Genomic DNA, 14208 nt, shown 5'->3' with positions numbered 1-14208 from the left:
GCCAAGTAATATGGTATATTTTATTATCCGGAAATGAAATGTCAATAAAAATAACATGTGAAACAAAAAATACGATAGTAGAAATAGATGCATGTTTGTCAGCAAACACAATAGCTGCAGATGGATAACATTTACCAGTTTCTAAACTAGGATTAAAAATAAAAGATATTGGGGCACCTGGGTGGCTCAGGCGGTTAAGCAGCCAACTTCAGCTCTGGTCATGGTCTCACAGTTTGTGAGTTCGAGCCCCACGTCGGACTCTGTGCCGACTGCTCAGAGGCGGGAGTTTGCTTCAGATTCTGTGTCTCCCTCTCTCTCTAACCCTTCTCTGCTCATGATCTGTGTCTCTCTCTCTCAAAAATGAATAAACATTAAAAACATTTTTAATTTTTAAAAATGTTTTATTTTATTTTATTTTTGATACCTGTTACGGGAAAGCTCTCACATGTGACCTGAGATCCCCTGTCACTGCCCCTGTCAAGTGACAGGTTTCCTTCCGTGAGGGAACAAAGGTGGAATTAAAAGATTGCCAGCAACTGTTGTTACCAACCACACACACAGGCTGCCACACCTCTTCCGTGAGGCCGTTTGAGGATTCATGATGAAAAAGGGAATTATGTAGTCTTAAGACCCTTTGTTGACACTATATTCCATACGGTTTGTAAAGGGCCTTGTCAGCTCCTTTTGCTGAAGTCATCTGCTTCCTAAGTGTTCTGTCAATATCCATGATGCTTTACAAAAGCTTGCAAGTCAATATTCTGGTTCAGGTAAAAGGCCTTGAACTTCTACTTCAGGTGAGGGAATGAAAGTGGGTGGTCTTGTCCCCAGTCTCCACAGCTGGCTGCCCCAGCGGGGGTTTGGCTCTGGGTGGTGGGTATGAACACCGTGGGAACAGTGTTCTGCTGCTGCAGGGGCTACACGGGCTCTTGAGATCGGTCGCCTTCCAGTGACTAGAGACCGCTCCTTAAGACAAGGAACCGGAAAACATGGGTCTCGGTCTGCGTTGTAATTAACAGGGTCTAACGGGCTCCTTGTAACTCACGATTTCTGGTTCATGGAAATCAAAACCCAAGTCTGGTCGGGTATCACGGGGAGTTAGTCCCTGTTCGGTTGACCCTAGAACATTGGGAATTTCATTTGCTGGATCCGGGATCCCAACAGATCTTGAATCATGGGGTGGGAAACCACCGATCACATTCTCGAAGGCATTCTGGGCTTGGTCAGTGGGAAAGGGGCTCCTTCTGCCCTTTCTTATGGCCAGTAGCTTATGCTGGTGTTGGGGATTAAGAGTCTGAGGCAGGAGGTTAGAAGCAGTGAGTCAACTGCCCTCAACAAGCCCAGTGGCCTCATTTAGACCAGGGTTCTGTTCTTTTTTTTTTTTTTTTTTAATGTGGTAAAATAGGTATAATACAGAATTTACTACTTTAACCCTTTTTGAGTATACAATTCAGCAGCATTAAGTACCCTCACATTGTCGTATGACTATTGCCACCGTTCCTCTCTGAAATTTTTCTATCATCCCAAATGGAAACTGTGCCTATCAATCAATGATTCCCCATTCTCCCCCCTCCCCCCACCCCTGCCCATCCTCTGCTACCACTATCCTACTTTCTGTCTCTGTGAATTTGGCTTCTGTAGTCAGAAAAGTGGAATCATACAATATTTGTGTCCTTGTGTCTGGCTGATTTTGCTGAACACAATGGCTTCAAGTTTCATCCATATTATACTGGTGGTTGGTGCTTTGTTCCATTTCATGGCTGAATAATATTCCAGTGCGCAGATATACCATGTTTTGTTTATCCTGAATGGATGAACTGATGATGCACATTTGGTTTATTTCTACTTTTAGCTATTGTGACTATTGCTGCTATAATAAACATGGGTGTACCAATGTCTGTTTAAGTCCCTGGTTTCAATTTGGGGGGGGGCATATACCCAAGAATTGATGGATCTGATGTATTCATTCTTTCATTCATTCATTCATTTTAGGAGCTGGCATTATGCTTTCCACGCTGGCTGTATCATTTTACATCCCTACCAACCACACACAGGATTCCAGTTTCTCCACATCCTTACCAACACCTGTTACTCTCTATTTTTCTTACAAATAGCCAACCTCGTGTTGCAAAGTGAGATCTCACTGAGCAGACTGGGGTTTGAAACTACAAGCAGGTGCTTTCCCTGAAAGTGCAAGAAAGCCAACTGTGGCCAGAAGACACTTGTCATGGGCACCCAGGCGGGGAGTAAGGAGCCTGGCATACTGAAGCCTCCCCACCCCCTCAGTTGCTGGATCATGGGACAGACCGTGTCTTTGCGGGACTTGGGATAACAGCTATTTAACAACCAGAGAAGCAGAGAAGGGTTTTGATGTTCTGGGAAACAGCCATATCCTGGTGACCATCCACCTTGCCTGACGGGGCCCGCACAGTGCTGCAGATGATCTGACCTGTACATGTGTAAGTATGTGTCCACACGCACACTAACCAGCAGGGAGGACCCAGTCTCTGGGGTCCAGCACACCCCCTCCTTCCCCGCCAGGGAGGCACAGGACACCTTGGGTCTGGTTCATTTATTCAACAAATATTTCTAGAGCATGCACCGTGGGCCCAGAACAGGGTAGGCCCTGAGAATGCAGCAGTGAACACATCGAAGTCTCCTCTTAAATGGAGCTCACGTGCCAGTGGTTGGCTAAGTCACCTGAAGGGGGGAGCCCCCAAAGGCATGCTTGAGCACAGGGTTTCTGCTCTGCCGAATGCAGGTGTGGGGAGGAGCTGAACTGTTGAGCTCAGGAGAGAGACTTGTGGGGAAGCCCAGAGGAAGCGGAATCGCAAATTGTCTCCATGCACTAAAAACACAGAGAATAGTAACAAAAGGGAAGACATGGACCAAAACCTACTTCAGAAGTTTTGTCTAAAATTTTCTTTCATTTAAAAAAATTTTGTGGGCTAAACACATGTACTTGGCATTCTTTGTCCCATTCCCACTATTTGAAACCATTTTTAAAATGTTCAAGAATGGCATTATTCATCCCTTTGCAATGGATCGCTTTCGTGGCAAAGTTCAATTTTCTAGAGGCTTCGGAGACACACCACTGCTTACTAGCTCTGAACGTGGGACAGTCTAACTAACTCACTTGAACCCTAGTTTCTCTTTTGTACAACAGAGATAAAAAAAAATAACTCCCCCCATAAGGCTGTTAGAATTAAGATGAAAATCTCACTTAAGATCAGCTTTTTCTTTTTCTTTTTTTAAAAGTTTATTTATGGGACACCTGGGTGGCTCAGTCAGTTAAGCTTCTGACTTCGGCTCAGCTCATGTTCTCACAGTTCGTGGGTTTGAGCCCCGCATCGGGCTCTGTGCTAACAGCTCAGAGCCTGGAACCTGCTTCGGATTCTGTGTCTCCCTCTCTTTCTGCCCCTCCCCTACTCATGCTCTGTTTCTGTCTGTCTCAATAATAAATAAAAGCATAAGAAAAAAGAATTTAAAGTCATCCAGGGGTCTAGGTGTCTCTGAGACCCCACCCCACACCCTGAGTCCTTTCATAGAATGTGGTAGGCTGTCCCTTCAGGCCACGCCCACCTCTTCTAGGCCAGGATGTGTTCTGGGAGCTGAAGGAACAGGTGAGGCAGGTGTGGGCCCAGTCTTTGTGGACTGTCGAGATCACTAGAAGGATAAGTCCGGGTCAGCTGGATGCAGTGCAGGGTGGAGCGTGAGATGTTGGTCAAAGACAGATCATGAGGCGCCATGGCCATTGGAGGACTGGGGGGCTTCTTAGTGGGAGAGCAATGGACCTTGAAAACAGAGCAGAATCGGGGAGGGAAAAGCAGGCAGAAAGGGTGGTTCATGTTGTCAGGAAAGCGTGGGAGAGGGCAGGGTGGACTGGGAAGCATCTGCTCCTAGAAGGAGTAATGGTCAGGAACAGGGTGAGAAACAGGAGTGGAGCTTGGGGACACAGGGTGACCAGCTTGTCTGGGTTTACTTGGCACTTTCCTGGCATTAGTGTCCCTCCCTCCACAAACTCAAATCATAAAGAGGGCCTCCAATCAGTACAGCTTCAGGTCTCACAAAACTTCTCAGGGCTCCACGGGTTCAGAAGGAAAGGAAGGTCACTGTGGACCTGCAGGTGAGCCAGTGAGGGCCTGGGGGCTTCCTGGGAGGTCAGGGGACTCGCTACAGGCAGAGTGCACCAGCCAACATCAGCCTCGGACCCCCTAGGGCTGCCACACTGAGGGCCCCCCAGTGATAGGGCACTGTTCCTAAGGGTCTCTTGGCCCCAACAAGCCATTTTCTCACACGGACCTTAGTTTCTACCTCAAAGCGAAGCCAGAATGAAGGTATGAATGAGAAAGGGGGCCACCTCAGCTCCCCACTGCCATCCACTCTTGGTTCTATCTTTCCCGGGCTTCACCTTCCAAGAATTCCCCTTTCAGTCAGTAAGTGTGAAGGTGGTTTTCTTACTACTTGAAGAATGAAGAACAAACAAATGAGATGCAGATACTTTGGGCACACGGTTGATGCCACGGAATGTGCGGAACGGAGCCCCCATGAGTGAGGTGGAGCTCGAGCATCGGGCATGGGCGCTGACTGTTCAAGCAGTGGCTCTTACGAAACAGGAAGGGATCTGAAAAAAGTCGAGGGCTTGAAAGGATTTGCAAGCATCAACTGACTTCTTCCGCTCTGATTTGGTTTGGAAACCAGTTTAAGCTGGCTTTACTGGTTGGACTTAATTGACTGTATGCAGAGTGAGGCAGATCTAGGCAGGTTTGGACCAATTTTCACTGTCTGAGCTGACGTAGGCTGGTTTGCGCTAGGTGATCATGCGTCACATCAGCCCAAAATCTTTAAGTAGGAACCCAGGGAGGGACATTCAAGGCTAGAAGTGCCAGGGAGCCCATGGACACTGTTGGTGGCATCTGGTGGAACGGGGGGCACCGATACAGTTTGGCAATATTATTAGAAGTAAAACCACACACTCTTTGACCTAGCAGCCCACTCCTGAAATCTATATCACAGAAACAAGATCACAAGGGTGGAGGCGGTAAAGTGCAAAAATCTTTTGTTAGCACTGTTCCTAATCACAACATTAGAAACAAAATGCATGCCCCTCTAGACAGAAAGAGTTAATGGCTACATAAATTGTAGTGCTTCCTTACCATGGAATATTATGCAGGTGTTACAAATAATAAATCAGAGATAGATCTGTTGACTTGGAGGGATTTTCATGCCATGTTGTAAGAATCTCAAGAGACAGAGTTAAAATTATTTATTTATTTATTTATTTATTTTGAGAGAAAGCCAGAGAAAGTGAGTGGAGGAATGGCAGAGAGAGAGAGAGGGGGAGAGAGAGAATCCTAACCAGGCTTCGAGCTGACAGTTCTGATGCAGGGCTCGAACTCATGAACCGTGAGATCATGACCTGAGCCAAAACCCAGAACTGGATGCTTAACCGACTGAGCCACCCAGGTGCCCCAGAAATGTGTATTTTTAATATGATTCTATTTTTATTAAACGAAAGGCCAAAAATTATACATTTTTCTTATGGGAGGATTTTTCTTATGGAAATTTGTTAAAGTAAGTTAAAGAGGGTGGGTGAGAGGGGCGAGGGGCGGGGAACAATAACAAAAAAGGTTTATTTTAAAAGGTGGGATTCCCGTATCTCTTATTTGTCTCATGATATTAATTTTTACGGCCCAGTCTTTGCATTTTTTTAAACATTTCTTCCGAGTTCCTTTTTTGTCACTTGCTGGGTTTGTTCTCAAGTTCAACTAAAACTCTCCTTGGATGTTTATTTGGAGGAGCCCCTGAGCATTGTGTGGAGGAATTTGGAAGAGGGCTCTGGCTGATGGCCCTCGGCTTTTCACGTCCTGTCCTGAGCAACTTCGTTGGGTGGCTCAGTGGGTTAAGCATCTGACTCTTGATTTCATGGTTTATGGGTCTGAGCCCTGAATCTCCCTCTCTCTCTGCCCTTTCCCCACTCATGCATTCTCGTGTGTGCTCTCTCTCTTTCAAAATAAATAAACAAAACAAAAATAAAGAAGCATTATTCAGAAGAGAGGAAGAAGAACTGACTTGGACAGAGAGCGGAAAGAACGTGTACAAAGATAGTGAGATGAGGGGGGACGTGGGGGACACTGCTGACCAGGAGACAGTGATGAAGCCGTAACACAAAGCTGAGGCAGGAGAGAAAGGTGACCGGCCATGATGAGGCAGGGCCTTTGCAGCACGTGGAGGATCCCAAGTCACTGGGCTGATTTTCTTTTTTTAATTTTTTTAATGTTTAATTACTTTTTAGAGAGAGAGAGACACAGAGGGTGAGTGGGGGATGGTCAGAGAGAGAGAGGGAGACGCAGAATCAGAAGCAGAGTCCAGGCTCTGAGCAAACTGGGGGCCTTGGTGGCATTTGCCTTCTCGCAAGTACCGGGGTACTATGTCTGCTCTGGGTCCGGCTGGCTGCAGTCCGCAGAGCCATATGGGTGTGGGAGTAAGGGAAGAAGGGGGCCCCGTTGGCCTGCACCGGCCGTCTGTAGCTGCTATCTGCTTGGGGCTGGGCTGTGGGGGGTGGAGAGAATCTCAAGGCCCACTTGGACCTGCCCAGCTCATGGTTCCGAAATTGTCTGGGTTATTTGGTGTCTGCTGTCAGGCCCTTCAGAATAATGACCTGTTCTGACCTCAGCTGCCCCACTTGTTTGGCCAGAGCCGGGCCGCACTGGGGGGTGTCTTTCCCCATTGGAGCATTAGACCACTTTCTCTGGCTCCACAGCGAGTGACGCTCAGCCCTGTTGTGGCTGGGCCTGGATCGGCTCAGACCCTGCATGGTGGTGGGCATGGGACAGGTGTGAGGGGCTTGGGTGGAGCTAGAGAGGAGATCCAGAGATCTGGAAGAGCCCCAGGGATGGGTCTTCATCTTCTCTGAGCCCTTGGGGAAGGCCAGGCCTCCTCACTGACTCTCTTCTCTTTGTCTCCATCTTGCTGGACTCTCGGTAGGAGCTTCATGGAGTAATGCCTTCCCTCTGCCCCCGTCCTGCCCTGCATCGTAGCACAACATGGCCCCCTGTGGGCCAGTTCACCACCAGGCCTCACCTCTGCGCCTCCTCCTCCACTGTGCTGGGTGCATGCTGCCAGGAGCCATGTCCCCACGCCACGTGTTCCTGCGTCACCTCCGGGGCCTGACCTGGGAGCTGGGGTTGGGGCTGGGGCGGGGACTGGGGCTTGGCATAGCCAGTCCTTGGTGGGGAGGTGCCCCATGTGACTGGGGGCTGGGGACATGGCCCTGGAGGCAGTGAGGGCTCAGTGGGGAGCCGCTGTCACCATGGCTGCCAGGATGGTGTGCATCCTGAGATCCCTTCCCACGTCTCTTCTCCAGAAACAGGGCTTTCTCTCCTCTCTGTTCTCCACAGCCGCCCCTCTGCCCTCTGGGGGGTCTTAATTGACTTTCTTTGTATATAAAGTGTCAGCGAGGGGCTTGGGAGTGAGACAGAGGAAGGAGTACAATCCAGCTTGGTGGCCTCAGAGCAAGACAAAGGCTCTGAGCTGGCAAGAGAGAAACAGAACACCCCGAGGCCAGCCCAGCCCCTGCAAAGAGCCCTCCCCCAGAGGACCAAAGCAGGTGTCCCTCCCTTCTGCCTCCCTCAGGTGTCCGCCCACCCACCATGCCCCTTGTTCTCTCTGTGCCGGTCTCAGCAGGGCTGCTGGAAGAATATGGTTTGGGATTGGTGTCAGGAGCGCTGGGGTATAGAAAACCCTGACACAGTGGTCTTGGAGGCTGAGTTTTTCCCATACGGAAGCTTGGTGTTTCAGAGGGAGTTTGATCTGGTTCTGGATTGTAGGCCCTAGCTGGGTCTTGGGAGAGAGATAGGGGGCTGGGGCTCTCCAGCTCTCCCTAAACCATAGACCCTGCCTGGGCCTCGTAGCTCACTTTCCCTAGAGCTTGGCTGGAGTCCAGAGAAGACCACTGTCGGCCCTGCCCCTTTCTTCATGTGCAGGCTCCTTGGGAGCTTGGAGGGAAGTGGCCTCTCAGCAGGATGGAATAGGGCCCCCAGCCCGAGTCCTCAGCCACTGTTGAGGGTGGGCTGTGCTTCTAAGAACTGCCTCCTTAGGAAGTCTGTGAAGGCCACTTAAAACCCCCCATCCCCACCACCATGCCAGCCCTGGCTTTGGATTGGTAGGAAGGCCACCCCCAAAGCCTGATGGTTCCTGGGCTCCTGGAGAAATTTGGAGAAATGTCTATTCAGAGTTTTTATCCATTTTTTAACTAGGTTATTTGTCTTTATTGTAATTGATTATAATAGTTCTTTATATATTCTATATTCAAGCCTTGTCAGAGTGAGGAATTTCAAATATTTGGCCCCATTCTGTGTGTTGATAATGTCTTTGAAGCACAGAAGCTTTACATTTTGACGGTGTCCAGATTATCTACTTTTTTTATTGCTCCTGATTTTGGTATCATACCTAGCAATCCCTTCCCAAATCCTAGACTGTCTTGTGTTTTCTTCTGACAGTTTTCTAGGGTTAGTTCTTACCTTCAGGTAAGATCCATTCTGAGTTGGATTTTGGACATGGGATAAGGTAGGGGTCCAGCTTCCTTCCTTTGCCAGTGGACACCCAGTTGTCCCAGCATCATCTGTTGAAAAGACTGTTGTCCCTCCATTGGATGAGGAGCCCTTTCAGAAATCAGTTGACCACAGACGAATGGGTTTGTTTATTTGGGTCTTTTGTCTTTAACCTCTAACCTCTAACCTCTAACCTCCTCTATGTTTCCAGGAGTCAGTATTTGGATGATGAGAAGGAGGAAGCGGAAGCTCAACCATGGCAGATACGTCATTTTCACTATGACCACGTGCTCTGGGATCTGCTGACACTGTTCACAGTGCCCACGGGAGAAGGGTGGCCCATGTGAGTGTTCATATGGCTCATTGTGTTTGATCAGACTAGAGCAGAGGGGCAACTCGAACTGGGAGGTCCTTGCTTTGCATCTGTTTGTGGTTTACTCACTCAGCGAATACCCCCTAGGCTCTTGTATCTACCAGGTAAGACATGGCTCTGTCTTTCAGGCGTGGAGCAGCCTAGAAAGAGGAGGAGATTAAGCCAAAGCTCACAGCATAGTGATTTCCTGAAAGTCATTTTTGAGTGACTAAAGGTCAGAGGGAGAATGGGGGGCTATTCAGCATCTCCCTGTGCTACCCCTCTGGCCTCAGTTAAGGGTAGACAAGGATGTATGTGTTCAGTGCCACACTGGATGACAGGGAGGACCACTGTTCAGAAGGCAGAGTCAATGTTCTGACAGGTGGCCCAGGGCTTCCTAAAGGCAGGTGAAGCTGAGTATGAGCTGGTGAGCTGGGAGTGAGCAGAGCAGGGCAGAACTCCTTGGCCCCCATCTCTCCTAGGGTTAGGATCTCAGGCACCTAGAGACCCCCCTCTCCGGTGGCCCTCCAACAGTCCTGAGTACAAACCCTAAGGTAGCCCACCTCCAGGAGATTATAGTCCTGGGAGGGGGCAGTAGGCTTTGGCCTGCCATATTGAATCTCCTTTCCTCTTGCCATTTCGGGGCTCAGGCATGGAAGCCTCACCTGTGATACAGGCCTTGACTTCCCCATGGCTCTGTACTCAGGGGTCCCCCTGACTCTTGATGTTTGCTCTTTTCAGGGGGTCCTGAAACACTCTGTGGATGCCACCTATGAGGAGCAGGGCCTAAGCCCTGGGTACCGCATGGAGTTATCAATCTTGTACATGGTCTACTTTATGGTCTTCCCTTTCTTCTTTGTCAATATCTTTGTGGCCTTGATTATCACCACCTTCCAGGAGCAGGGGAACTAGGTGATGTCTGAATGCATCCTGGAGAAGAACGAGGTGGGGGGCTCTCTCTTCTGCCCCATGTGCACATGTGCAGTGGGCACTCTGTGGGGCTCACTTGAGGAGCAGCATGGGCAGGACCACTGGAGGCTGGCACAGGACAGAGAGAGCCTGAGTATGAATGGCCAAGGCTACCTGTGAGGATGGATGGGACAGGCATGGGGTACAGTGGGTGCTACAGCATGGGGTTCTCAGTGTTGGGAAATATTACTGATTATTTTAGTAACAGAGATTGCGGTAAGTAGTGCTCCCTGTCCCTCCTCCAGGACCCCAGCATGGTTTCCTTCTAGGTGGTGCTCCCTCACTGTGCCTCCAGGTCCTAAGTGTTAGCTCCTCCTCTCTTGCTAGAGTCCCCCAGGAGCCCCTGGAAAGAAGGAAGATCCTCTTCAGAGGTGGAGTTGGGGATTGGGGACTGTCTTGGAAAATGCTTTTTCTTGGATAAGAAAGTGGTTCCCAAAAGGTCTTCTAGTTTGGTGGCTTGAGAGTCACCTGGGAGCTTCATGGCAACAACTGATCAGGAAGACAAGAGTCTTTTAAATCTGTGTGTCTAACAAATCTAAAAACTTGACACCAAAATTACATAAACTAAAATCAACAATAATATAGAATATTTAAAAATACAAGGTTTGTTTTACATGTTTGTGTATGTGTATAAAGAAAACTGGACAATCTCATTCATATCAAACATGCATGGATTATATGTAAAAACCAACCAAGTGCTAGAATATAAACTTGACTCAACAAATCTCAAAGAATCTGAATCATAAAGCAATATTATTTGAGTTAGAATTCTTTATGTTAGAATTAAATGGCAAAAAGCCTCATCTCTGTCTTACGCTGAATTCGGTAGGAACATACCCTGAGATGGGGGGGCTCGTACAAGTCATTTCTTAGGAAGTAGTCCCAGGAAAAACCATTAGAGAGCAGTTTGGGGAAATAGATGCGTAAGAGAAGGAGGACCAGAAATATTGTATCTGGAGCTAAGGATCGGATAAATTTGGCTCATCCCTCACGGGGGCTGGGAGACAAGGGTGGTTGTGCTTAGAGCTTCCTGTGTATCTGTTAGTGCTCAGCTAGTGCTACATGGGAGGTGTGCCGAGGGAGTCCACTTGCACCCCTGGGGACAAAGACGGGCAGGGGTGTGAGTGTAGGTGACGACCGTGTGCAGAGCAGGGGCGCAGGTGGTGTGTAACAGAGTCAGAGATCGTCTCTGCCGTGTGGAGGGGGGTAGAAAGGAGGTGACCCGGGAGGGCGGGAGGAAGCTGCCCAGATTCACCCCTGAGGGTAGGGGAGTCGCTGGATGTCGGATGAGGACGTGCGCGTGCAGGCTGCGTGCACCATGCGCCATAATGTTACTCAGGCTGGAGCAGCATTGAACCAATTTCCAAGGTGCAGATGGGAGCGACCTTGTGAACTGGATATCAGTGGCCTGAATGGATGAGTGCGTGGACTTTCTGCAGCCTGACCCAGGACTCAGACCTCCCCAGCCACCTGCCGGGGCCGCCCCCACAGGGAGGGGTGGCCGAGAAGGGCCGCACTCTGTCTTCAAGCTGTTGTGCCCGAGCAGGAGCAGCGTGGGTGGGGTGCCCGCATGGCAGGGCCCCGGGCAGGGTGCAGAGTGGGTGTCTGTGGGCGCTCCCAGGGCGGGGGCCTCCGTGCTGCGAGTGCTCGTGGTTTGGCCCAGAGCACGTTAGGTGTCTCAGCAGCTAACCGTTTCTTTCCTCTGCACTAGGATAATCATCAAACACGCAGCAAATCGGAGAGGATTTCACACAGGACGTGTAGATGTCTGCCGCCCAGATTCTGTTATCATGAAAGCAAAAATATGGCCAGGAAGGGGAGACGCTGGGCGAGGGGCTGACGTGTGTCCGAAGAATGCACGGCCTTCGGGTCTGTCGGCCCTCCACGTGCTGACTGTGTGCAAGCCATCCGTGGGCATCTCTAGCCTTTCAGGATCGTGGTGAGGAGATGCACGGCCCTGACCTTCACGGCCTCCGAGGAGAAGCTTCTGGTGGTCTGGTGGCCAACAAGTCTGGAGACGTTTATTCTTTTTCGGTGTTGGAGCCACAGGGACGTGGCCAGCTGGAACTCGGCACCTGTCGATGCTGTTGTACACGGTACGTGGGTGACGTACTAGGCAGGTGGGGCAGGGCAGAGGGTCTGCGAGCCCAGCTGTTGGGGGTGTGGGTTCAGCAGCAGGGCTGCAGACGTGCAGGCTGGTGGCAGGCGGCCTCATGAGCTGGCTTAGGAAGGTGGTGCAGACGGGGGTTGCAGGCAGATGGTGGGTGCAGACAGGCTGGTGAGGAGGCATCAGGGTGGCCCCAGAAGAGAGGGACAGCTAGGGTGCGAGCCGTGGGGGAGGGGCGCTGTGGGAAGAGTGGGCAAGGTCTCCAGACCTGAGCTTGCTCTCCATGCTTTACTGGCCTCACCTCCCTGCCCTCCAGCCCCTCGGCCAGGAGCTGCCCGCCCCAGGGGCCCAGTGAGAGTGGGGGCGGCCAGTGAGAGGTGGGGCCGGGTGGGACCCGAGGCCATTGGCAGGAACAATGAGGGAGGGATTCTTGTAGGAAACACCACCAGGACTTGGTGACTGGGTGGCCATGGGGACACAGGGAGGAGGGTGAGGAGGGTGACCCGGGTGCTGGAGTCCGAAGGGTGGTACAGGCAGCCTGTGTGTGAGGACACCTGGGGGAGAACTGGAACAAGTCCTGGCGGCGAAGGGGCAGGGGTCCCGGCTCCAGCCCCTCACCTCACCTGCAGGTCTGTCCTCTGTCACCCTGGTGCACAGGCCGTGAGTCCCGACTGCTAGATCCTCACTCACCGAGCTGGATGAGAAGATCCGGGTGAGCTGGGCCACAGCGCCGCACAGCATCGAGTCCTTCTTCCTCGGGCACACGGAGTGAGTGGCCAGGCCCACGGGAGAGGGACCACCCCGAGCGTGCCAAGAGGCGGCTAGGCGCTCGCTTCTGTCCAGGGCTCTGGAAACTTCACCTTCTCTTTCCTTTCCCTTCCCTTCCCTTCCCGTGTGTTTCGGGGACCAGTCTTCTTGTTGGCACTGGGGTCTCAGACCCCAGCGTGACGGCAGCACAGATGGTGGCAGTGACACTGCCCACGGCAGCCAGCCTGGCATTTGGTGTCAGCTGCCTTTCCTCTGAGTGACCGCCTCCCGCCTTGAGCGCTCACCTGTGTCCCTGCGCTGGGCTCCAGGCCAGGGCATGTTTCTGGAAGCTGCTTTCTCTCCTCCTCTCCTCTTTCTTTCTTTCCTTCCTCCCTTCCTTCCTATCACTCCTTTGTTTCTTTTCTTCTTTCCTTCTTTTCTTTCTTACTTCTGAAACATCCTTTGTTTCTTTTTTCTTTTTTTTTTTGTTCTTTTTTTCTTTGGGAACACTTCTTTCTTTTTCTTTGCTTTCTTTTCTTTCTCTGGAACGCTCCTTTTCTTCTTTTGTGCTTGTCATCTTTCTGTTTTCTCTTTTGTTCTGAAACACTTTTTTCTTTTCTCTTCTTTTCTTCTGGAACACTCCTTTCTTTCTTTCCTTTTCTTTTCTTTCAATTCTCTCATTGTATCTTTCTTTCTTCTGCAACACTCCTTTTTTTTCAGTTGTCTGTTGCCTCTAATTAATCTCTAAATAGAGAACATAATGTTCTATAATTATAATACAAAAATGTCTATAAACAAAATAGCTAAATTTTTTGTCAAATGCCTAGGAAAGAGTGGTGCCAGCCAAGTTCATCCAAGGTCTTAAGCAGCAGCATCTACGCAGCCAGGACGTGGTCAGTGTTTGGGGACGGAGGTAAATATCCGCAATCCGTGCATCCCTGTGACTTCTTTTAGTGCCTGATTTACCGTCTGGTGCTGCTGGACAGTTCTCTTCTCCTTAAATTCTTCAGACTCGACCTGGATTTCATACATAGCCCTGCAGCCTCCTGAAATGTCGGTGACTTTGATAGCTGTAGCTTGAGGAAACTTTTCTTGGAGAATTTGGGTCACCTTGGGCTCCCCCTCAGTCTGTGAGGCAGACATCCGCTGGGCACATGGAGGAGAGGGAGCCCGGGAATCCCGCGGAGCAGAGGTGCTGCCGTGGTCGGGCTCTAGGTCGCCATGCCCCGCCGACCTGCAACACACCTTTCTTTTCTTCTTTTTCTTTTTCGTTTGTTCTTTTGTTTTTTCTCTTTTCTTTCTCTGGAACACTCCTTTTTTCTTTTTCTTTTCTGTTCTGTTCTATTCTTTTTTTTCCTTTTTTCTTTCCTCTTTGTTTCTTTCTCCTGGAACACTTTTCTGTGTTTTCTTTTCTATCTGTTCTTTCCTTTTGTCTTCTCTCTCTTCTCTTCTTTTCTCTCGCTTTCTTTATTCTGGAACAATCC

The 14208-nt window shown here is 50.1% G+C and overlaps 2 pseudogenes; one reads left to right on the top strand and one right to left on the bottom strand.

Moving 5' to 3' along the window:
* Positions 1-9816: 9816 nt before the first annotated feature.
* The window catches only part of LOC115297732, a 12729-nt pseudogene continuing 8337 nt past the window's right edge, over positions 9817-14208 (top strand).
* On the bottom strand, positions 13365-14043 carry LOC115300296 (annotated as a pseudogene).

This window comes from Suricata suricatta, chromosome 8 (assembly GCF_006229205.1).
Source record: "Suricata suricatta isolate VVHF042 chromosome 8, meerkat_22Aug2017_6uvM2_HiC, whole genome shotgun sequence".
In the NCBI taxonomy this organism is placed as follows: Eukaryota; Metazoa; Chordata; class Mammalia; order Carnivora; family Herpestidae; genus Suricata; species Suricata suricatta.
The sequence above is the reverse complement of the archived record's forward strand: the minus strand, read 5'-3'. Positions and strand labels throughout refer to the sequence as shown.